This window comes from Protopterus annectens, chromosome 2.part0 (genome assembly GCF_019279795.1).
Source record: "Protopterus annectens isolate FY-2018-M chromosome 2.part0, PAN1.0, whole genome shotgun sequence".
In the NCBI taxonomy this organism is placed as follows: domain Eukaryota; kingdom Metazoa; phylum Chordata; order Ceratodontiformes; family Protopteridae; genus Protopterus; species Protopterus annectens.
This window is the reverse complement of record NC_056728.1, coordinates 403752115-403779787: the sequence shown is the minus strand read 5'-3', so window position 1 is coordinate 403779787 and position 27673 is coordinate 403752115.

The window sequence follows — 27673 nt, the reverse complement described above, 5'->3', positions numbered from 1 at the left end:
ATAAATAAACTTTCAGGAAGTTTTTAATATTGCTGGCAGTAGGGAATTCCCTCTCACATCTGGGTTGCACATTCCAGAGTTGCAGACCTTGAGATATAAAGATAGAAATCCAAGAAGATGCAAGTCACATCGCTGTAACTGTCAGAGAAAAGGGAACCTAATGGTCAGTACCAAGTCTTAAGATCTTGCAGATGGGGGTGGGGTGAAATCACATGTGGACAAATAAACCATGACTATAACACTGAATACAATTCACTGATGACTAGATAGCCATTGTAGCTTGCACTCTGTATTGAGATACCACAATGAGCACAGACCACAATCATTTTGAACCAGGAGGGAGTAATCAAGTTCAAAATAATAGAGCTATAGCTGCATCACATCGCATTAGTTAAATTAGGAGGATATTAGGGTACAAACCTCTATGAAAATATCTGCAGGGATATGATTATACATAATCAGGGTGATTCAACTGTGGTAGAAAAAGAAAGATTTGACAGCAGTGTAAACCTGACCTTTAAGAATCTATTAATTGCTTGATTTTTGTTAATGAGGACAGGGCATTGTTTAACATAGAGAATTCTCAGACTCATCCTGGGAACACTGATTTATGAAGTGACTTGCTTAGTCACACAGTAAGCAATTAGAGGCTGAAGGAATCAAACCTCAGAATACTGGAGGCAGATCATTAACAGATCATCATTCAAGCCTTTAGCAGCTTTATGTATACTTCCAGTTAACACTTATAGCTCTTTATGGGATCCAGACCTTTTTTATGTCTAGCTTCTTTAATGAAGTGACTTACCAGCTAATAACAGCCAGTGCTGAAAAGGGCAAGGAGTTCTTAACAAAATGGCACCAATGGTGGTATTCACAAACCTGCTTTCCGGCTGGATGTAGCTGTAATCTATGAATAGTGGGTCCACAGTAATCCACAAATAGTGGAGTTTACATTTTTATGCAAATAAGGTATGCAGAGGTATTTCTCACCGACTATGGAAATGTAGATACCTTTTGGTAAACATGCTTCTCTACAGCAAAAACATAAAGTACTTAAGGGATAAGCATTAAGGGGAAAGCTATTACATTGATAAGGCATCCTACATATTGGCATATTAATATAATTCATAAAGATAAATGTAAAAGGACCCAGTTTTCATACAAAACATGAAAAGGACACTAAATTTAAGTGGCAGCACTGTATTACCTGGGATTACGAGAGTCACTTGGCAAATTAGTTAGGAAACCAAGGATTTTTTAAAGGAAGGAGAAAATACTAGAAATATGGCAAAGTATTAGTTTGAAATGAGGTAAGATTATTGGGTTGACTTCAAAAAATGTTTGTTTTATTATACGATGGGAATATTACTACACAGGCATATTATGATGGGTATATTACTGTCATTATAAATGGAAAATCAGTATAGCATCAGTGGATATGATTAGTGCTCACTTAGAAAATTACTTGGGGCATATTTTGGTGATTGTGCATCCATGTTAGAAGTACTGATGTATCAAGGATGGTTTGTTGGCTATGCAAGTGTTTTTACAGGGAGAGTCCTGAGTGAGTGTTAATGACTGTATTATGATCACAAAAATGTGGTAGGGGCTAATGAAAGGACAGATGTGTTAACAAACTGCCTTATTGCTATACAATGTATTAATGTTAGTGCAAATATCACTTTTGCACAACTTTACTTGCCCAAGTATGTTTGTGCAATATCATAATGGGGGTATGTCACATAACTCCCCCCCCCCCCAGGACAGTACGTGTTGTTGGACTGATGATTGTGTTTTTGTGTTTTATGTGGCACTGAGGCAGAGAAACAACAACTTCAGTTACTTTCTAGTGGGTCACTAAGCATCTATGTGGATTGCAAAGTAAATATAATAACTGTGGATTACCATAAATGGCCTATATAAATTGATACCTAGCTACAGTCATTTGTGGTCAGTGTAGATACCCCTAATGTGTTCACACTATGACTATGAATACCAGCCTAAGACCATTAATCTAGCATGTTGTGCGGTAGAGAAATTAATCATTGTTTGCCACGTATTATTCACATTTTCATATTTATGTTCATATTTATGGTATGAAATGCTATGGTAATAGACTATTTGTTACTAATTATGAAAATAAGACATGCTTTCATATGTACTTAATATCTTGGGCTGTATTCATAGACAGTAGAAGACATTTGGGGGCAAGTACAGACTGGTGCAGCTAAACGGTGATTCACAGAAGCTGATTACACTAATTTGTGGTGTCCCTTAATATAGGTATGCAAATGATTAGATAATGAGATGGTAATAAAAAGTAAATGCTCTTACACTAATTAAGGCTGTTTTATGCTAATTGCAATTCATAGTTTTTCACTTTCCCACATTTATCGCAAATGCTGTATACAAAAGGAAGACTCATCAAAAGTATCACTCGCTGTGAGCTTTGCTATTTCTAGGTCGGAGCCAATTGTCCTGGCCAGGCCATGACCGCTTGCACCCAGCGGCACTTACCCACCAAGAAGATGGAAATATAGGTAAAAGATTACTCATTATAACTTTGATAATCAGGAAATCCTTGATAGGTTTAGAGTGGACAGGGACATTATAACAGACATAGTTGGCATGTATGCATAAACCTCCTGTTCCTGTGGATGTCAAAGTATGTGTAGCCCTAACTATACTTGCTACAGGAACCTTCCAGAGACAGTCTGGGGACACCTTGGGGATCTCACAGGCTTCTGCTTCAAGGATATTGAGGGAGTTCCTGGATATAGTCTTGGCACATGTGGATCAGTATTTCCCAGTGTCATCTCAGGACCAAGCTCAGACTATGTGTGGCTTTTATGGCATGGCACATTTTCTGGAGGTACTTGATGTGATAGATTACACCCATGTCATAATTAGGGCCCCTCATGGTCCACCAGCTGAGTGGTACCACAACTGGAAAGGCTTCCATTCCATCAACTGCCAGGTAGTGTGCAATGCATAGGGGTGCATCACTAACATCTCTGCCCAACATCCTGGCAATGCACATGATTCCCATCTCTGACACACTAGCTCATTCTACCACCTCTTCCTGCATGGTAGGAGGCCCACTGGTAATCTTGCTGGCAAGTGGGCATTTCTTTTTCCTTTTTTTTATATTAATGTTAAAGGTGATTGCTCTATATTAACCTGTGGTTTCTTATTTTGATTTCCCTACCCTTTCTCTCTTTTTCATTTTTAAGGGGGTGCTGGATATTCACTGGAGCCATGGATCATGAATCTGGTGAGAAATCCTTATGGAGCTGTGGAGGAGAACTATAACACATCCCTGTCCCAACCCTATATTATGATTGAGAGGGTGTTTGGCCTCCTGAGGAGCCACTTCAAGTGCCTGGATGACTCTGGGGGTGCCCTTGCATATGACCCAGCTACTGCGTGTAGGATGTTCACTGCCTGTCTCATTCTGCATAATATGATTATGTGCCATTCTGGTGGTGAAGTGACACATGCTGTCACTGCAGTACCCAGTTATAATCCAACTATGACTAATGATGACCAGCCGGCAACAGTAGTAAGGGACCCCATGCAGCAGGCTTGTGCAGGGCATGCGACTGCACAGGTTAAGGGGCAGCATCTAGTCCAGAACTTTGGGCCAGTACATTCAGGTTAGTGCTTCCTTTTTTTTTTTTTTTAACAATGTAAAGTATTAGATGCAAGCAGTGATAACGGTGGGCTATGCTGTGTAGTGCATGGTCTACTGGCACTTTTAATCTGACATTCTCTATTACCTTAAAATGTTTGTTTGTTTATTTATTTATATAACATTGGTTTACCAGAAAAGTCCGACACAGACAGTTCTCATTTTCAATGGATGACTGGGAAGAAAAGCTCCAGAGGCAATTAGCAAATTACACAGATAATGCCAAAATTGCATACATACAAGAAAACAGTAGCATTAAATTGCATTGAGTAGTATATGACATGAAATATACATATAATGGTATATGATGCAGAAAAGTAACAATCAATAGTTTGAACAGTGCTGCAGTTTAACATGCAATAATTACCAATAGTTTAAACAGTGCAACAGTATTTCATACAGACATCAGATTATTGAGTCATTTTTCACTAATGAACAAATCCTAATAAAGTGATACTGCAGATTGGTAATGGAAGTGAGGGAGAGAGAAGGAAAATCTACAAAACAGGTGTATTTAGCCAATAGGCCAAGAGTTAACTAGTGAAATCAGTTGAACAGGGCTAAGAGTGGAGAGGAGAAAACTCAGCAAGGAGAAGAAAGGTAAGGTAGAGAGAGAAGCTGAGATTAAGAAATGGAAATATGTGAGAGGAAAAGAGAGGGTTAATATGTCCTAGAATGAGGATATTAAGTAAGATCAATTAAAGGTTGTATTAAATGCAAAGGAGGGGGGAGGTATAGGCAGGGAGGACAATAATAAGTCAGTAATTTTATCTACATATGATGGATATAAAAATGGCAAGAAAGAAGACCGGTTAGCTAATGGTCATGGGGATCAAGATTTTGCTGTAACTAGTGCATGGGCAAAGCCATTTGTTAGTGAAGAAGGTGCTAAGTAGGTTTTTAAAGTGAGTTGGGTCAGTAGTAGTTATGATGGGCTGTGGAATCGTATTGCAGGTTTTGGAGACATAGTTAGAGTAGAGATAGTCCCTGGCAGTATTGTTGGAGTTCGATACCTGTAGTAGAGGTTTATTCCCGGTTCAGAGGACTTGACTGTTGGGTAGGGTTGGAGCAATTTTTGAAGAGCAGGAGTTTTTTCTGGCTGGTGTACCAGTCTGTGCACAGTAGTGAGCTGAGTGTAGGTTAAGTAACAGAGTAATTCTAGCCAGTTGAGTTGCTGTAAGGCAGAGCAGTGGTGAGATCTATGTGGGGACTTAGTAGTGAATTTAGCAATTTTATTGTAGCAGGTTTCCAGCTTGACAAAATCAGTTTTCTTTAGATTGGTGAAGATAGGGGAGGCATATGGCAGAGTGGAGAGTAGGTGAGTTCTGGCAATTGCCTGTCTTCCACCCAGTGATCCACTTGAAGCTATAAACTAGTACAGTCAAACCACAGTTTATTCAGCAAAACACAGTAAAATCCAGTAAGGGCTTTCACCCATCAAATGACAGGACTTTTTCAAAACCAAGTCAACAGCCCAATTTCTCCACTTAAATAAGATTGTCAATCAAACTTAAAGCATTAATTAAATAATAAAAAATTAAAGAGGTATTCGCATACAATACATAGTGTAGATATTCAGTAAAAAATTGTAATACTTAAAAAATGCAATGTTTAAAAAGTATATAGTAATAAATATATTGTGCAACATTGATTTTGTTTATAGAACTAAAGCTCTTTCTTTCAAAATAGGGACTAAGGGAAGATGTTCATTGAGACTGGGGGGGGCGGGGGGAGTACATGGCATTCAGTCTCAGTTACCACTTTAATTCATTTTTTTCAATATTATTATCCCAACATCAACAGCTGTCATTTTATTTTTTAAATTTATTTTATTTTATTTATTTTACATTTGTTGACCGGGATTGTCCGACTGAGCTGAAGAGCCCTTTTTCAGCGGAGGCCCGGGGAGAAAAGCTCCAACATATTATACAATTTTATTTATAAATTAGCATTAAACAGCAATGTTACAGGATTATTGCATGTCATTAAGTAGCAATACAGTGTTATACAATGTCAATAATCAGGAGTATAGCATAACTAATTCAAGATGTATAAAAATAAATATATAATATATATTTTATTATTACTAGCTGTTCGCCTGAGTGCTCACTAGTTCCTATGCAGTGATGCTGGAAAGGCAGCAAGTCAATAAATGAGCCAACATTTGCATGTGCTGTATTTAATAATTTTCTTTTAGTATTTATTTAGTATTCAGATTAAACAGGTACTGTCAGCAGTGAGAAATGTAACTTTCATTTTCAGTTTATATGTAAAGAATTATTTTACATGGCACATCACGTCTTTCTTTCTGCCACATAATATATTGATGAGGGCAGAATCTGTCTTCATTTGTGAAGTAATGAGGTATGTATGCATAAACTTCCATCCTCTCCACAGCACAATTGCATTTAATCACAAATGTACAAGATTGTAACTGGTGAAATGAATAGCAGGAAAGGGAATAACTTGACATATGTGTCCTGCTCCACAAACGCAAACTAATCCTTCAGTTTCATTAAACAAACATACTTATAAAGAAATGTTAAATCACAGTAGCTCCAGATCAAAGGACTCCTGTACATCTATCAACTGGCCTGGTGATGGTGCGGCAGATGTGGAGGATGGGCTACCTTAAGAAGTGTAAGATGAGTTAGTTCGATGGATGATCTGCTTGATGAAGGTGACCTTGCTGTCACTGACCTGACACTGCTGCATGACTGCGACCATGACCTTGACCTGGAATGTGAGGTCATCATAGGTGTAGATGACCATTTAACTGCCCCGTGAGGAATGTGTTGTGATTGCTCACTGTGAGTGCTGACATTACTGCCTTCAGACCAAGTATTACTTTCGTTTGATCTTCTCCTTTGTGTTTAGACTGTCCCCTGTCCCCTTCCTCTGGTTACACTGAGTCTGGCTCGACTCTGATATGTCCAAATCAGTGTATGAATGGAGGCTGCAACTGATGCTTGGTGTGCCACCATGTTACGCATCAGTGAAACCATGGCATTAGCCCATCTCTCTGCCAATTCAAAGTACTGTTTGAAATCTTCATAATCCCCTGTAGGACTCTAACCATTTATAGAAATCTCTCCATTGCACTGGTTTCAGCCCTAACTACATCATACCACACTTCCTGTTGTGCTGCCAATGATTTACATATTTCCTGAGATAGTTCAAAGTAATTTCTGTGCCTAGCTCCTCTTTGTAATGTTGTCATTGTGAGCAAACTGGCCTCAAATTACTTGCCTTCATCCTGACACTGTTTGTCTGCCTGTGGAGACATTGGTGTAGAAGTGTATGTTTGCTCTTGGTGTGCAAGCGTGAGTGAAATGTCAGCCTGTGTTTGACTCTGTGATGCAGTGTCACTTTCTGTAGAGTTACTAACATGTTGTGAGATGGGAGGGCCTGTCATTACACTGAAAGGTTGTCTGCGACTTCCCTCAGGGTGGCTCATAAATGCAACCACATCATGATCATCATCATCATCCACACCCATTGTACTGCTGACTTCATTCACGTTTATTGGTACAGCTGAACTGTTTGTTTCTGATCCTGACTCTGAAATCATTGCAACACGTTAATAACAATGCAACAGCATACTGTATAGCATGCTTACTGGGGGGGGGGGGGGGGGCACCTACCATGACGTCTGCCTTCATTTTCATTACCTGCTGATGTACAAGGCTAACCTATTAATAATGAACTGTGACATGTTTAATTATTCAGTTTGAAATATTTAAAAGGTGTATACTTTAAACCAACCTCCAGGAACTGATGAATGCAAATGCTGATTTAGACTTGTGTTTGATGGAACAGTGTCCACACCCCCTCTAATTATTCCTATTGCACTATCTTCTGTATGATAGTAAGCCCACAAATGGACAGAAGGAATTCATCATCTGCTGTTAACATAAGATTCGGAGCCCCATCTCCCCGTCATGATCCTAGAAATTGCATTCTGCCTGGCCTTGCTTCTAGCACATCTCACCATATCCTTTGTCCTTTTCTTGCACTGTCTACAACTCCATTGATTTCAACAACTACTTGGCTCCTTGCTTTGCTCCTCATAGCCTGTCTGGTCCCCCTTTACCAAACAGCAGTTTGCCGTATGTCCTAAGTGCTCCCATGAGTACGTGATTTTCCTCATAGCTAAAGTAATCATGTCTACGACTGGATCCCTTAGTTTCCAGTTGTACTATAAAAAGGGCTATGGTCAGACACTTGCCACAGTACTGTCTACATGACATCAATAGTTACAGCATAATCCACTGGCCAGTTATTCCTGCCACCAACACAACTACACAAAAACAATCTAACACAGCTGTGATTTCAAAGAGCATACCATCAAATTTTGCAATACAAAGATGCAGTATTGTCTGCTACTAACAGGTACTCTACCTTCTCTGACATTCCTAAAACAATAGGTTCATTACACATCTCTAGTTTTGTCTTATGCACAGACAGCATTGACAAGTTCAATACCAAGGTGTAAATTGCATGGAGGATAACAATTATGTCTTGTTCAGTTATTACATTTTCAATGTATAGAAGCACATATCAAACACACTGCAATCAGTTTCCAATACTTAAACAGTCATCAAATGAAAAAGCACAATGCAGTTCAAAAAGCTTTGCGCCTTAAAACATTATGACAGGGACTGTTAATTTCTATGTCAATGACTATTACTTATTTTATAAATGTTTTCTTACTTTGGATGTCTGAGGCATCCTAAGTAATTTGTTACCTATCTCGGCTATTTCTGAATCCACATGGTGCAGCTCAGGCTTGCTGCATAAATACAGGATGATTTACATGTTTGGTATGTATATCAGGGTAATTTATATGCATATCCATGAACTGTAGTATAATGCAAACATATTATGACGTACATTGGTGTATTTCAGATTTTTGCCGATTGTGAATGCACATGACACTCTACATGAATGAATCTGAGAAGGCATAGACTTGCTGCAGATGCAGAACTCTGCAGCAATGCCAAGATGTTCATGAACACATGCTACTTGGCCAAAACTAGCTATATACAGACATACTGCTGAAATTAAAATGAAGTAATCTGAATGTCAGGTTGCAACAAATGTGAATGTTAATCACTGGCCATCCAGGTGTGTATGTCACACCCTAACAAATACTACATATACAGAAGTCCTAGAAATACTTACCCACTTTAACAATTACATTTCTTTCTCCAGTATCTATTAATAAAAGAAAGGTAAAACAAAATGAAGACAAAAAGTGATAGATCACACTTGAATGCATTTCTCCAAATGCAGACTTAAGAACAAAGAAGACAATGTTATGAATAAATCTTCTTCTTCTTTCGGCTTTTCCCGGTTAGGGGTCACCACAGCGGATCACCTGTCCTCTCATGATTGGTAGTGGAGTTTTACAGTGTCGAGTTGCCAGCCCGGCGCCCAACATTCCACAGTAGGCACGCATGCACTCACAGCTAGGGCCAATTTAGAGTGTCCAATCCACCTACAGCATGTCTTTGAATAAATATTACTGGCAATACCTAATTCATGTACATGAAGTTGGAATTATCTATTAGTAATTGTGCACTGTGTTAACTGCTTGTCTTTACAAAAAAACAGAATGTGATTCGGCATTTGTGGTTACACCAAACCTGCCATTACTGTCAATACCTGGCCCAATGAGGATGCTAGTAAATAAAGGTTGGGTCAAGGTGGTATCACACTCAACAGGGAGTGGTTTTAACCTTGGTTAATACACCCCTCACCACACTTTCCTTGGCAGCCCCTATAAAGACGCAAGGCAAGAAGGCCAGAGTTCTATAAATATATATATATATATATATATATATATATATATATATACACACACACACACACACGCACATACAGACACACACACACACACACGCACATATATATATATATATATATATATATATATATATATATATATATATATAATACAATTGGATAGAAAAAATGTACAAATACAGGTAAGTCAACAGTCAAATATCTTATCATTCAAAGACATACTTAAGGTAACATTCTGAAATGCATTAAGAAAAAATAAATACCATTTCTTTAAGTCAGTCACCCATCTGTTCATGACAGAAAATACTGCTGTTACCTGTTAAACGTTAGTCAGAAATAAAAATGAATATGAAATAAGTAATCTGTCCAGCTAAGTCTGTAACTGTATTAGTTACATTCAAATTTTAGTAATTCTGACTGCATGTAATACAGTTAGAAGTGAAACTTGCAGTTATAGTTGTTTAGATTTTTGTAGGATTACACTGAAAGAGTTGTAAGGGCTTTTATCGTTTATTACTACAAAACAGTTTTTGTGAGAGTTACGTAAATATAAGTAAAAAGGACTGCTAAACATAATTGTTTGTTCATAAGTATTTCTTGCTGCACATACAACATGGCTGAAATAGCACTCACTATACTCTAGTCAGACCGACTTTTGGGAGAGGGAAGTGGGGGTTACTTTGCTAAAATAACAAGCTGCACATAACTTTTCAGAAAATAAGCTGTTTTACTTCATTAATGTACATTAAGCAAAGTTCTGCATCAAAGGAAACTCGCCCTTCCTTGATTTGTTACATTTTAGCCTTTGCAGTTCATGTTTTTCACAGACTGATACATGCATTTTCTAAACAAAACACAGACCTGCATTCATAATTCTTCACTACCCTACATAATGCAAAATAGTATTTCAGTACTGAATTGTGATAATACACATATGTTTGCATTCAACAGTTGCAATCTCACAGGATAAAATATAAATGAAAATGAATACAGGAAATCTAACGTGTATTTGTGGAATACAGTCAAAAACAGTTAAAGAAGAAGATCCTTCTCTCTTTTATTTGTAGCTGTGGAGAAATCCTTTATAACTCTCAACAACAAAAGAGAGGATTTATGAGGCTGGAAGAATCTACTTGTTAAGTGCAACAGGCATTATGAGAGATATTCAGTGCTATTTATTTTGCTAATTATAAAATTAAACATGTTTTCATATTTCTGCAAAAATATAATTCTGGGTGTTTGAGCATTGTAATATAAAATAGTATTTATGGGAAGACCATGAATGCACTATTATCACTGTAAACAACACTTTTTATTTATAGTATTGCTATTTGTACAGTCCTAATAGCTTTTATTATTAGCAAACTACTTGCATTTGTTTATTTTACGCTTTCAAAGTTGATTTTTCAGTAAATGCTTTGGAATCCAAGAAGCTGCTTTGGCTGCTAGAGGTGTGCATTCCACAGTGCATAGGGGTTAATGACTTAATTGTCTGTGATAACTGGCAGAGTTTATTTTTGTCAAAAACGACACACAGAATATGTATCTTTGATTTTAATTTTAGATTGCTAATACAACAGATGATGGAAGGGGAGAAGAATGGAGCAAACAAATGCTTAAAGTGATCTTGTACTACAAAGCATAGCCAGTTTTTGATTCACCATCATTGTACAGGAGGTAAATATTTTAAGTAAATATCATTAAATACAGATGTTAGTTTAGTAAATGTGGTACAAAATAGACTAACAGGAATAACTGATGAATGGAGGTACTTAATCTTACCGACTGATGATGAACCCAGTAACTCTGTTCTGCTTTATGGTACAAAAATGTAAAGATTGTGCGTAGCAATCCTTTTAGATCTGCCTCATAAAGCCTTAATGATTTAATCAGATAATAATTAATTTGCCTATGGCAGGAATATTCTTCCCGGAATGCAGTGTGAACACAATTTTCAGGATCTTCTCATATGCACACATTTTGTTTACTGTTTTTAACTCACTAGTGACGAAAGACTACATGCAGCAGCAATACTGTCCTTACTGTGCTTTGCAAATACTTCTTTCATTGAGCCTTGTGAAGCAATTATAGCACCTTAACTACAATGTTACACAGATTTTAGCTGTTATGGGAAGGAAGCTCGCCTGTAGAAAAACACATCATTATGACAACTCATTAGTTCTATCATTATTTTAAAAAGTTATAATCATTGAATTTGCATTTCCTGTGAGATTGAATTTGACAAAGGGCTTTGTATTACAATGTATAATACCAACACTGTTAAAATGTCATTTTGGATGATGTCCTGAATATCTGACCCAGAGGAAGTGATCAAACACAAATACATTAAAATCCATCAGTCTATTCATCATCCAGTACAGAAATAGAAGATGTTGTTTCAGAAATCTGCATATATTACATACACATCTCTTAAAAGTACTAAATCAAAAAAGGATAGTGGTACATGCTTCATTCCTTCCATTTCCCCTTACACGCCACATTATAGCAAGTCTTTTAGATCAAAGCTACGAGGTTATCACTGAAATATTGTCTTTATTTATTTATTTATTGACATTTGTTTACCGGGAAAGTCCATTGGGCTGAGGGAGCCCATTTTCAGTGGACGCCCGGGGAGAAAAGCTCCAACAGTAAATTATACTTTTAATGAGCAATGTACATATGGTAGTTTTCTATCTAGCTATCTATATGGAAGACATACAATTCATTGACAAGTCAACTTCTCAAACAGAAAAAAACTGCTACATCTGATTAAACATTAGATTATCGCTCATACTGGCTTTTTAATGTGAGATTGAGGTACAGTGGGGATTGAGTAATATGTCTTCTCCTCACTGTAATGTGATCTCTGAGTTAGGGGTGCATGCCCCAGTGCAAGAAACAGGTTTTCCTTTTTTTTTGCATTTTTTGATTGGCTGATGATTGATACATTGTGCTCAATCACTTGACATTTGATATTTTGATGTTTCAATAGTTTCTCACACACACACACACACACACACACACACACACACACACACACACACACACACACACACACACACACACACATTTTTGTGCCAAAGTGTGTACTAATGCATATATATGCATATCTATGTATATGGTATGCAAGGTTTCAGAGAAGTGTGAATCCATCAACCACATATAAAACATATTGTGATCTGCATAAAACATTAAAACATTACTGACTTTAAACATTGCACTACTATTGACAGAGCACACATATGTGTATTTCTTCATATGTTACATAAAGCATCACTACAAACACCACACTATTCAAAAAACATATCAAAACATACTCATTCACCTATGCACTACTTGACAGTACCCAAAGTATTTCTACCAATAAAACCAATAACTCACAAACCCTAAACTTCAATAGAAACTATCCTAAAAACGCAGTACCAGTGTTCAATAAAAAGCAAACAAGCAAACAAAAGTGGTTTCACAATCTTTAGAAAGTGCACCACTTTAAAAAAAGACATTTCTTGTAAGAGTAAAATGTGAAGTACAGTTTTTACATAGGGGGTTCAGTACTGAACACTCCCAATATCGGGCCTTTGTCCTGTACTTCCTTACTGATACATATACTAACACATCAAATGCTGCACTTAACAGTTTATGTGTCAAAATCTGTCACTCAGTGCAAGCAGTTCAGTATAGAATGAACTGTATCCATACACATATATGGTGTGTGTGTGTGTGTGTGTGTTTGTGTGTATGTGTGCGTGTGTGTGTGTGTGTGTGTGTGTGTGTGTGTGTGTGTGTGTGTGTATGTGTGTGCTTGTGCGCACGTGTGTATATGTGTGCCTGTATATAAATATATATGTATATATATATATATAAATATATATGTATATATATATATATATGTATATTTTTATAATACATAAATATGTGTGTCTATGTATATACACATATCTATCTGTCTATCTTTCTGTCTATATCTCCCCACACTTATGCAATATATGCAATCTATTTTGTAAGTCTGTATGTGTGATTTTTGTGTCTATGTGTGTGTGTATGTGAATAAAATTATTTTACAAACATAAATTCTTATAATCAGAGTAGTAGTTACAAATACAGTCCTCAGTCCTTCACTAAATGTATCCTTGCAAGTCCAGAATAAAAACTGAGTGACAACAAACATGGCCAAGTAAAATAAACCCAAAAAACTTTTATTATACCTTAGTAAGCACTTTCACATTGACCTCAATGCTTCATCAGACTTAAAACTTCACAGGTGAATACTCACTATTTAAAACCTAAAGAACAAATCAAAGACTGATTCCAATTATAATATCATAACAAGCTATACAATCAGCTGTAGAATCTCTGACAGCAAATTAGACAATACACTATCTACCAATGTATAGTAAAAAATAAAACAAACTATAATTTCTAGTATAGCTTAACTATATATAAAAAAACTACTTATCTACTCATCACCTAGATTTTACAGTATATATTTGCTTGGTCATGGTAGGATATACGAGTATAAAGTTATTACATAAAGTTCTGTGAGGCTCAAAAAAGAATCGTTAGACCAATAGATTGCCCGAATTGCATAATAAAATGATTGTATGAATATTTAATGTCTTATGTGTACTTGCTTAATTTAGCTCTCTACATAAAGAAAACATATAAAAGTTGTAGGTTCCTATCTGTTGCATTTAGAATTGCTAGGTAATTCCAACATACAAATGCAATGCTTACAAGTAGCTATAACCCAACAAAGAAAAAAAAAACAGTGCAGTCAATTCCTTGAGCATAGCGCAGCATTGCAATAAAATATAAAAATTCCTAAATGCATACCATGAAAAACAGTTAAAAACAAACTGCTGCCACTGTAAAATAAGTAATTCACCTAACAAGAATAGATAGAAGAATAAAGAATAAATACGAGGGTACCAGCATTCATAGAACTTCACAGTAAACATCTAAGCAGGTGTGTTGTTATAATCAAAATCTTAGCAGGCAAAGTCCATGTATACTCATGAAACTTAAAAGCTTAAGAATAAAAGGTGACTTGTTGTTGTGTCTTTCAGCTTTTCCCGGTTAGGGGTCGCCACAGCGGAACTCCGGTCCTCTAATGATTGGCAGTAGATTTTTACGTGCTGAGTTGCCAGCTCTGACGCACAAACTTCAACGAAGGTACGCCCATTCACGCATGTCTCCATGCAGAAGACACTCTAGCTGAGAATTGAACTGGACAGCATCTTACTGTGAGGCAACAATGCTACTGCAGCACCACCACCGCATTATAAGAATAAAAGGTGACTAATGCTGCTAAAAAACATCAATCATCATTCAAGTGTCATATGTATTTGTATGTCTGCTTACAAGCGTTAGGTCTTATAGCTTTCAGCACTACCGAATCAATAAAATAAAGATGAAAGTACCTTACCTGATAAAAACATCAAATGAAATGTGCTAATTAAGTTATATTCCTGCAGAACAAGGCCAGTGAAGGGACATAGATCATGAAAGCGCCAAAAAAGTGTAAACAAGGCTGAAGTTGCTTAAGAATCATCCTCTATGTGCATAGAGCCAATCAAAGGAATCTGTGTGAAAGAAGGATGTTGCAGCCTATCATTCCCATTAACTGGAGTCAAATAACTAATTAATGGGGTAAGAAAATAAACAAACAAACAAAAAAAAGCATCAGTATAAAATTTACAGCTGAGTGCACCTCCAGTCATTTCTGCAGTTAACCTCCTACTGCTCCTCTAGGTGCCAAATATTGCTTGTTCATATTTGCATTAATAATTACAAACCATGCTACATACAAGGTATCAGAATATTGTGTCTTGAAGCACATATGATGGCAAACACAATTGTATTGATATTTGACCTGTGTCAATGAGTATCTGTTAGAACTGTGAGGTGAAAACTTCATTTTTAAAGGCACAAGCCACACCCACTGGGAGTTAAAGGTGCACACTCAAAAGAGCTATACTGGAGGGAATGAGATAATCACAAACTTTATAGACAAGGCCCATGTATACACATGAAACTTAAAAGCTATAAGAGCACAAGCTGGCTAATGTAACTAAAAAACATCAACCTTCAAGTGTTATATGTATAAGTGAGTATTTCTGCTTACAAGCGTTAGGTCTTATAACCAGTGAAGGCCAGTGAAGGGTGTTAGATCCTGAAAGTGCCAAAAAAGTGTAAACAAGCCTGAAGTTGCTTAAGAAGTATCCTCTATGTACATAGAGCCAATCAAAGACATCTGTGTGGAAAAATGATGTATCCTATCATTCCCTTTAACTGGATTCAAGTATGCAATCAATGGGATTAAAAAAAATATTTGTCTGGCAATGGCCTAGATTTCAAAAAAAGTTTGATGGAAACAATGTCATTTAGTCCATAATGCTGGTCTGCTTGAAACCGAATGGTCCATTCTTGTTCAGTCTTCTCAGTTTCATTCTTCCTATTGCCCATTCTGTTGTCTTCTTTCAAAATGTCCAGCACCATAAATTTGAAATCATGTTCTACTCCTTGTTCCACAATATGTTTAGCTGTGGCCACTGTTGCATTTTCTTTCTTAATCCGCACCTTATATAGGGCCAGACCATACCTATCCCACAACGCCAGGCTTGCCACTACCTGTTCTCAACTACTTTTTTCCCTCCTTTATGGATCTCACATATTCTCCAACCTTCACAAATCAATTCTAAATAATTTCAAATCCTGCTATCAAAAAATTGCAAAGTTTGCTTTGAATGCCCCACACAGGACTCACCATTGTACTGTGCTCTCTCAACTAAAAAGGCTTGAACTCCCTAACCTTCTGGCTCTCAACCAACTATTGATGGCCCACAAAATAATTCACCTTCCCACTAACTGCCCTGCCCTCTCCAACCTCATCCAACCTAATCTTAACCCCAGGACCCTCAGATCCTCCAATAAACTTACACTAAAAGTCACCCAATCCCATAACTATCATGGGGTCTTTCTTTATTCTAGTAAAATTACCAAAACCCACACCATCATGATTTTAAACAACAACTAATAAACCAACTAACTAATCACTGGCTCTGCTACTGCCTTACCACAGACTAATCTACCTATCAAACTCCCTCCACTGCCAGCCCATACTAGTATTTCTCAACACTATTACTATAATCTCCCCCTGATTCCCACTCTAAATAATTATTTTTGTATTAATCCCTCCTTGTTACTATGCCAACACTGTTGTATGAAATCGTTTAAAAGGCTGAATCTCAAATTTCAAGTCTAACAATGTCACTTTGTGTAATGTAATTTTTTGCCTACACTCTCTTATGTTATTGTAAGCATGAATTGTATTTTAATGTCTTAGAATTACTGTACAGTGGACTAATGCTGTGTCATTCAATATATATTGCACAGTTTTTTGGAGCTTTTCTCCCTGGGCCTCCACCGAAAATGGGCTCCTGGTCCAGTCAGACTTTCCAGGTTAACAAATGTAATAAATAAAAATAAGTAAATAATTTTGTATAAATGTTCTTTGATATTATGCCTAAGTGCCCTGTTTGTTTTTCCTGTGTAAAAACTGTGACACCTTGTGCAATTAGCTAGATAGACCACATTCTTGGTCAAGCAATTGGCATACCCCGAAGTCTCACAATCTTGCCTTTAGTAGGATGAACAAAATGATTGGTACTGGCTATAAACGAGCAGATAATTACACCGCCTGCACCTGAAGGTTCCCACCTTGCTGAGATCATTGACATACTGTCCATCACTGTTCCAGTAGCATATTCTTCTTCTTATAGATCCAATATTCTTGTATGTAATGCTCAGACATGGACTCAAAACTTGAGAAATGTTGTCATTGGACGTCAACATGTACGGTTCTTCCAATGTTGTTTATACTCTGATTATGAGATGTAAAAGGCTGTACTATGTGATGTTTCTTATCTCTGACAGGTTCTTTCTTTTCTGTAGATTTCATCTTTTTAGAGAAACAGGATTTCCCTCTACATTGTCTTTCATGAATCACAGTGCCAGTAATTTCTAGGCATTCCTTAATCGAGTAACCCCGTCTTCAAGATTCTTGATCATATTGTCCATTGTTGTATTGAGCTCCATGTCATTGTCGGTGATCCTTGATTATCTCAACATTTGCCCTTTGATGATGTTTCAAAACACAAAGGTGGGATGCATGCTAGATCTCTCCAGAATATTGTTCTTCCCACATGGATTCTTATAGACTGTTGTCAGTATTTGACCATCTTTGATCTTCAAATTGTCATGAAGAAAGTTAATCTCTTCTCTGGATGTGTGCATGGTAAATTTTAAAAAGTCAGTTGTGTTACCTATATATGTCAGAAACTCATCCAGTGTTTCTCTACTTCCAACCCAGACTAGGAATATATTGTCCACAAAACATTTGTAAAAGCTTACCTTGTTGCAGTATATTTCATGTGGAAGGGTTAGCTTGGTCTCCCAGCTGACTATCACTAAGTTAGCATAGGAGTTAGCACAAGAGGTGCCCATGGCATCCCCAGTTTTTGCAGATAGTATTCACAATTAAATATGAATACATTGTTCTCTAAGATGATCTCAATTAACATACACAGTAGATTAATCTGGTTAGAAGTAAAAACAGCCTGTACTGACTATATTTCTTTAAAAAAATCTATTCCTGTTTGGTTGAGTGTCTGTCTTCAAAATCACAGGTTTCATCATATTCTCAACATAAATTGAGATGGGCTGAGTAAGCCAGCCTTTGCCCAAAGCTATCGGTCATAGGGGAGGATTGTCCAAAGTTTTATGCATTTTGGGGAGTCTCTTAATAATGGGCATAAGGGGTGTCTCCACAAATAAAGTAATTATATAGTTATCTGGTAATGTAGCTGCTTAAAAGACAGTCTAATAGGTCATTCTGTTCCCTACATGTCATATCATTGATTATCTTAATTTCTACTTCAGTGTACATTGAGGTAACCATATCCATTTGCATTTCTTCCATGGTCTGTACATAGGGGTTCTTACTCAATATCGCAGTGGGTCCACCTTTATCTGTAGGTCAAATGAAGATGTCAGTGTTATTCTGTAATATTAAGTAGGAACCACCATGTGCAGAAATATGTTGAAACCTGTGATTTTGAAGACAGATATTGTTTTGAGGGATACCCAAGATTTTCTGGAATTCCTATATAAATACTTTCAACAGCGATCTATCACAAAAAGACATGTGGCTTGTCCCCCTTGATGTCTGTTCCATATTCACATGTATATCCAACCAAACAGGAATAGACTTTTTGAAAGGAATATTATCAGTCCAGGCTGTTTTTACTTCTAACCAGATTCATCTACTGTGTATGCCAACTGAGATCATCATAGAGAACAATGTATTCATATTTGATGGTGAATGCCATCTGCAGAAAAACTGGGATAGCCATTAGCACCTCTTTTACTTCAGTATAAAACTTGAACTTAGTAAAGGCCAGCTTGGAGACCAAGCTTGCCCTTTCACTTGAATATACCACAAAAAGGTCACCTTTTACAAACGTCTTATGGACGATATATTCCTAGTCTGGGTTGGAAGTAGAGAAACACTGGATGAGTTTCTGACATATATAGGTAACACAACTGACTTGTTAAAATGTACCATGCACACATCCAGAGAAGAGATTAACTTCCTTGATGTCAGTTTGAAGATCAAAGATGGTCAAATACTGACAACAGTCCATAAGAAACCATGCTGGAAGAACAATATTTTGGACAGATCTAGCATGCATCCCAAATTTGTATTTTGAAACATCATCAAAGGGCAAAAGTTGATATTATCAAGGATCACCAACAATGACATGGAGCTCAATACAACAATGGACAATATGATCAAGAATCTCGAGGACAGGGTTTACTCGATTAAGGAATGCCTAGAAATCACTGGCACTGTGATTCATGAAAGACAAGGTAGAGGGAAACCCTGTTTCTCTAAAAAGATGATGAAATCTACAGAGAAGAAAGAACTTGTTGTAGATAAGAAATGTTGCCTAGTACAGCCTTTTACATCTGATAATTGCAGTATAATCAACATTATCTGGAAGAAATGGTACATGTTAATGTCCAATGACAACATTTCTCAAATTATGGGTCCATGTCCGAGCATTACATACAAGAATATTAGATCTATAAGAAGAAGAGTATGCTACTGAAACAGTGATGGTCAGTATGTGAACAATCTCAGCAAGGTGGGACCCTTCAGTGGCAGGTGGTGTAATATCTGCTTGTCTACAGCCAATACTGATCATTTTACTCATCCTACTAGGCAAGATTGTGAGACTTTGGGGTTATGCCAATTGCTTGACCAAGAATGTGGTCTGTTTAGCTATATGCACGAAATGTCCCAGCTTTTACATAGGAAAAATGAACAGGGCACTTAGGGACAGGATCAAAGAGCATTTATACAAAATTAAGAAGGAATATATAACAGTGTGTACAGCCAAACATGTTGTGGAACAAGGAGTAGAACATCATTTCAAATTTATGGTGCTGGACATTTTGAAAGAAGACAACAGAATGGGCAATAGGAAGAATGAAACTGAGAAGACTGAACAAGAATGGACCATTCGGTTATAAGCAGACCACAATTATTGATTAAATAACGCTGTTTCCATCAAACTTTTTTTAAAATCTAGACCATTGCCTCACAAATATTTTTTTTCTAACCCTATCGATTGATTATTTAACTCTGGTTAATGGGAATGATAGGCTGTAACATCCTTCTTTCACACAGATTTCTTTGATTTGCTCTATGCACATACAGTATGGTTCTTAAGCAACTGCAGGCCTGTGTACCCTCTTTTGGTGCTTTAGGGTCTATGCTCCATCACTGGCCTTGTTTTGCAGGTTTGTAACTTAATTAGCACATTTCTTTGGATGTTTTTCTCAGGTAAGGTACTTTCATTTTTATTTTACTGATTGAGTAGTTCTTCTTATGGTCATAACACCTGAAGCTTGTAAGCAAAAATACTCATTTATACATATAACACTTGAAGGTTGATATTTTTTAGTAACATTAACCAGCTTGTATTCTTATAGCTTTTATGTTTCATGTGTATACATGGGCCCTGTCTATAAAGAGTGTGATTATAATAGTAGATCTGCTTAGATGTTTAATGTGAAGTCAAGTTTTATACTGAAGTTTTTTTTTTTTACCCCATTGATTGGTTATTTGACTCCACGTAAAGGGTTTCATAAGCTGTAACATCCTTCTTTCACACAGATTTCTTTGATTGGCTCTGTGGAAAAATACAGGATGGTTCCTGAGAAACTTCAGCCTTGTTTACACTTTTTTGGCACTTTCAGTATCTATGGCCCTTTACTGGCCTTGTTCTACAGGCTTATAACTTAATTAGCACATTCCTATGGCTGTTTTTATCAGGTGAGGTACTTTCATTTCATTTTACTGATTGAGCAGTGTTCCTTAAAGCTATAAGACCTGACACATGTTTTTAGCAGCATTAGTCAGCTTTTATTCTTAAGCCTTTAAGTTTCATGAGTATACATGGGCTTTGCCTGCAAAGATTGTGATTATAACAGCACACCTGCTTAGATGTTTACTAAGTTCTATGAATGCAGGTACCCTCATATTTATTCTTTATTCTTCTATCTATTCTTGTTAGATAGGTTCATCACTTATTTTGCAGTGGCAGCAAATTGTTTTTAACTGGTTTTCAGGGTATGCATTTAGAAATGTTTACATTTTATTGCAATGCTGTGCTATGCTCAAGGAATTGACTGTACTGTTTTTTTTTCTTTGTTGAGTTATAGCCACTTGTAAGTATTGAATTTGTATGTTTGAAATACTTAGCAATTCTAAATGCAACAGATAGGAACCTACAGCTTTTATATGTTTTCTTTATGTAGAGAGCTAAATTAAGCAAGTATACATAAGACATTAAATATTCATACAGTCATTTTATTATGCAATTCGGGCAATCTAATCTCACAGAACTTTATTTAATGGCTTTGTTCTTATATATCCTACCATGACCAAACAAATATATACTGTAAAATCTAGGTGATGAGTAGATAAGTAGTTTTTTTATATATAGTTAAGCTATACTAGAAATTATAGTGTGTTTTATTTTTGCTATACATTAGTAGATAGTGTATTGTCTAATTTTCTGTCAGAGATTCTACAGGTGACTAGATAGTTTGCTATGATGTTATAATTGGAATCAGCCTTTGATTTGTTCTTTGGATTTTAAATAGTGAGTGTTAATCTGTGCATCGTTAAAGTGTGATGAGGTGTAGAGGCCATTGTGAAAGTTCTTACTAAGGTATAATAAAAGCTTTTTGGTTTATTTTTACATGACCATGTTTGTTGTCACTTAGTTTTTATTCTGGTTTTCGTTCTTGTGTACTGGTTTGAGAACTTCATCCCGGCTGTGTTGTTATTTTTACTTTTTGGTAACCTTGCAAGTGTAAATTTTTATAATTATTTGTAATGCCTCTGCATCTGTACAGCACAGAAACAAGCAATAAACAGTGTTAAAACAATCTAGTATTTAAGGAACATTATAAATTTAAACTGTTTAATCACCGAGAAGTTGAAAAGATACCCCGTCTTTCACCTATAATAATGTTTCAGGACATAACTCAGTTAACAGCAATAGTTTTAATCTAAATTAATTGTAATGTACGCATTGTGTTCATTGTTGTCCAGTAAAATTCATAATAAATATCTTATTATTTTTCATTTCTTGTATAGACCAAACCAATTGACAAAAAAAAAATGCATCCTTGCTGTAGACATAAATAAATCACAAATGCTTATCAAATCTATTTGTTCTATAGTTGTTAGAACAATCTTACATTTAAAGGCAGTGGTGGTGGTGCTGCGGTAGCGTTGTCGCCTCACAGTAAGACGCTGTCCGGTTCGAATCTCAGCTAGAGCATCTTCTGCATGGAGGCATGCGTGAATGGGCATACCTTCGTTGAAGATTGTGCGTCAGGGCCGGCAACTCGACACGTAAAAATCTACTGCCAATCATTAGCAGACCGGAGTTCTGCTGTGGCGACACCTTACCAGGAAAAGCCGAAAGATACAACATACTATAAAAGCCAGTACTCATTCCTGACTGTCATACTGGCAAAAAATAATATCTCAGGCCATCACATTCCAGCGAAAAAAGTATATATACACACTCTACCTTTCCTGTCTCATTCAAACTTTGCATCTCAGTTGTCTTTCTTTATTTCTACCTTTGACAGTTTCCAATTGTTTTACAGTTTCCATTTCTTCCATATCATGTTTAGGTAATTGCAGAAATTCTTTTAATTTCTCAACAGCTGAGTGTGATATAATAAAAGTCGCATCTCATTTATAAAACAGGACTTTTGAGACTGCCAAAATAGTTCATCTGTATTTGATTCTTTGTTGTTAAGACACTTTCATTGCCTCTTGCTTGCAAATTGAATTTGTTGTTGCAGCAAGATCAGAGAAAAATCATGTCCTAGAAATACTGGTTATCTCTCAGCTGTACATTATTCCAAGTTCCCATAATTGTTACAAAACCTGCTTCTTCACTTACAGATAATTAAACTGAACCAAGATAATCCTAAGTTTACCATTATTTTGCTATTCCATGGAGATCAGACATGAGTACACCAAAGATTTTATGAACAAAGTCAGAAGTATTATTTTTGTAAGAACAAAATTGAAACAATTCACTTTTACTTCACGTAACACACCACATAATCTCAAGTTCCTTCTTCTTGTCCTTTGCACAGGTGAAATTAGATGTTGAACTATGTATACATTGTCTATACATTTCAGTTTTTTTATCTTGACCTTCTTCCTTTTTTTTGTTTTGATGGTAAGACAACATAACTTCTCAGAATCATCAACTCCATGTATTTCTGATGCTCTAATATAGTTAATATAGTTAATCAACAGTATAGATAGATGCAGTACATCCTGCATAATTTCTTCCAAAGTGACTTCAAGTTCTTCAACACTTCAGTCTTTTTATCACTATTTTATGATCATCAAAACTTGTGCCTGCTTCTCAATTTCTTTTTTTCCAAATCATCTCATTATCACTTACATCTTTCCAATGCAGTCATATATTAATGTACATTAATATAGTAAAGCTGGCAAAACTATTTTGAAAAAGATACTTCAGCTATATCATGTAGGTTAAATTAAATCTTAGGAAATGGATAAATAAGAAATTATATTTGACTACCAGAATTGCACCAGGCAATTTCTTATCATCATCTGTTTTGACATTTCTCATTACTAGTTTTCAGAGATAAATACTGGAGCCTTCAATCTACACCGATTTTTAATATTTTTTTTCCAAACATTAATCAGAATGTCTTTCCTCCATTCATGGTCCAGAGCCTTTTACTCTTTTGTGTAACATGTTCCTAGTCCTTTTCCTGATATTCACTTCTTTTGTCAGAATTGAAATTAGGTTCATTTTTTTCATCTCTTTGTTCATTTTCTTTTGTAGATATACTACTGGCAACTATTAGCTTTTTTTCTTCATCTCATGAAATCATAACCTCTCTTTTTTTCTGGCTAAGTTTTATTGTTTGTTAAAACTGTATACTCAGCCATTGGTCTTCAAAAAAACACTTCTGCACTCTGCTTTCAGATCGTCTTGCAGATACCCAGCATACCTCTGTTCCCTCAGTCAGACAGAGAGTCCTATTTCATACCAGGTTGCTCCCTCAGGTGTAACAGAAAAGCTCACTTGTCACTTCACAATAAGTCTGCAACTCTAGATAGTGAGCATGATTATGGCTTCTGTGGGAGAAAAAGGTATCAAGGCTCAAGCACCTTGTTCATAGGTAGGTACTAGGCTATTGGCCTAGGGCCTATATAAGGCTAGCCAAAAAGGTACCCTGGCTTTCGCCACCCAAGAAAATGATTTTCCTGTGTCCCTGTCAAGGAGAGCCACAGAAGTGATCCCTGCAGTGAATTTCCTGTTTCCCATCCAGTCATCAAGATTTTTCTTGAAGAGTGCTAATGAGGAGCTTTATTTGATATAGATAGGTAGTTTGTTCCAGAGTATGGGAAGTATCTGGGACAGGAATCTATCCCTTCAGCATGTTCTGTATATTGTGGTGACAAGGTTTAGGTCCCTAGAGTGTGTAGCTTGGAGGGATTGGGATTTCTTTAAGTGGAACATGTCCAACAGCTCTGGGTTTACCATAGCTTTGTATGTTAGGCAGAGATCGCCTCTGAGTAGATGATATGCGACAGAGTAAAGCTGGAGTTTTTTGAGATGGTCTGCATAGGGCATCTGTTTGAGGCTGGTAATCCTCTTTATGAGGTATTTCTGCGGCCTTTCCAGTTGTTGTAGATATCTTGTCAGGTACATTCCAAAAGAGGCATTGTACTCTATAATGGGTCTAATCAGTGATGAGTAGAGGGGAACAATTACCTCTTTTTTTTCCTGGATGAGAAATCTTTTGTGATGAGGTGTGCCATGTAGAAGGATTTTCTGACTACTGTGGCTATGTGATTATCAAAGGAGAGACTACTGTCCACCTGTGTCCCAAGGTCTCTTATCACACTTTCGGTGTTAAGTAGACTACTGCCTACGTGGTAGCTCATGGGTACAGAGTTTTTAACAAAAGGGATGACAATGCACTTTTTGGCATTGAGCTTGAGGCCATGGCTTTGATACCAGACATCTGTCTCAATGTGTCCCTTTTGTAGGATGTCCACATCGTTAGGAGTTTCGATTATGGCTCCTAGTTTTCAGTCATCTGAAAAGTTCATTAGCCAAAGACCTTCTGTGTTAGCCTGTACTTCAGAGAAGTAGATACCAAACAGGAGAGGACCCAGGACTGAACCCTGTGGTACTCCATTTGTCACTGGTCTGAAGTTGGATTTGGAGTCTGCTACTTTCACAGTGTAGGTTCTATCAGTGAGCCAGTTGGCAACCCATCTTGTGACATAGGGATTTATACCTAGTTTAGTGAGTGTATCTATAATTCCAGAGTGGGTGTTGGTGTCAAAAGCCTTGGTGAGATCTAGATAGGCCGTTTGACTTTACCCGCATCTATGGCTTTGCTGACTGCTTCAAAGAAGTCTATCAGGTTCAGGAGACATGATCTGCCTTTTGCAAACCCGAACCGGGTGGGGTCCAGAGTTTGGAGATTAATGACGTCTTTGTTTATAAGTTCCATGATGATACATTCCATGGCCTTGCAGACCGGGCTCATCAGGCTAATGGGGCAGTAGTTGCCAGGGTCTGTCGTGGATCCCCCTTTGTGGAGTGGGATAACCATCGCTGTGCGCCATTCAGTGGGCACAAAGCCTGAGGTGAGGCTATGATTGAACATGGTACTTAAGTAAGGTGCCAGTTCATTCTGTAGTTCATGTAGAACACAGCCTGGGATGTTGTCAGGTCCTATGGATGCTGTGTTCTTGGCTATGGAGAGTGTGGTTTTTACCTGTGCAGCCGTGATTACAGGAACTTTGCATTCTTCCAGTATAGAGAGGGACCCTTTAGGGGGTGCGAAGGGGATAAAGTTAGCACTGAACCTATCTGCCCAGATGTTGGCAATATCAGTTAGTTCTGTATATTTAGTGCCATTCTGCTGTAACTCAGAGCAGATCTGAGTGTTGCCATTGAGATTCTTGACATAACTATAGAATGCTTTGTGGTTGTCTTTAGAAACAGTGGTGATTTTGTTTTTGTAACTAGCTTTGCAGGATTTTATGAGAAATTTCAGCTTTTTGCTGAGGCTGATAAGGGAGTTCCTCTAATCATGGGATTTTACTCTTTTTTGCAGCAGTTTATTTCTTCTGTTATAGAGTTTGTTTATGGCAGGGGACCACTAGATCGGATCTCTTTTTTTGGAGGAGAGCATCTTGGTTCTGTTAGGGATAAGCACGATCAATGCACTTGTGTAAGTGCTTATAAAGTGCATTTGTGTAGGATTCAGCAGTTGTACCTCTATTGTCCATCTGGATGGGTGTCGTGATGTTTGCCACTTCTGTCTTAAGAAGCATGAAGTTGGCTTTGGAGAAATTTTTTTACGGTGGTTTCCCTAATGGGTGGTGGGGGTGGGATGTGGATGTCTAGGATGATTAGCTTGTGGATGGATCTGACCAATGACGAATTGACCTCTGGTGTGGAACACCGGCCGCCCATGTTGGTGAGGACCAAGTCTAGAATATTGCTGCCCCTGATGAGGGTGTGGATAAATTGATCCAAGACATTGGCATTTATGAATTCCAGAAAACATTGAGCAAAAAAGTTGGTACATGAGTAGTTTTCCCAGTTAATGGTGGGGTAGTTGAAATCTCCCATTATTAGGGTATTGGGTTGTACCCCAATATTTTCCAGTGTATCAAGAAATGAGGAATGAGAATCCTGTGGCATGGTGGGGTATATGTAGCAAGCTACAATTTGGATTGCGGTCTTGCCCAGAGTTAGTTGCACTTGGATAATCTCAGATGCATTATGCTGAGCAACTAGCTTGGAGGTGTGGATATCCTTAATGAATATGGACACACCTCTACCTTTAGTGTTTTGGTCCAGGTTAGGTGGCTGAAAGGTATGGTATGAATTATGGCCTGGTAATGCAGGGGTGCTCTCTAGAATCTTGAACCAGGTCTCTGTCACTGCACAGATGTCGATGTTCTCCATTTTAAGGAGTGCCTCGAGTGAGTGCATTTTGAGGTTTAGACATCTAGCATTGCGTAGCATTACCCTCAGATTTTGCTTGCTTGTACCTGTTACAGTGGTGAATTTGTCATTTGAACCTTGCCTAAAAAAAGCACTATGGGGTGGCAAGTGCCTTAGCCAGTATCCAGAATCCCAAGGGCAACAGGTGCAGGCCATCTCTGGCAAAGCATCATGGTCTGTCGATCATGTCATCCCAGGCAGAGAGATACTGGATCCCTTTAGAATGACACCAGAAGCTTAGCCAATTGTTGAAGTCAATCAATCATTTTGTCCTTGGACTGTGGAATCATTCTGGGTTGATTTTTTTTTCCTATGCCAAAAATCCTAACTGTAATGGGTCACATGATTTGACAAGTTCTTAATGAAACTACAGCATGATACAGATCTATTATGGTGTGATATCAGGAAGTTGAGTAACAACAAAATGTGAAACAAGTTGAGAAACAAGGCTAAGCCATGCTTTACATATATGCATCAGTGTACATACAGTTTTGAA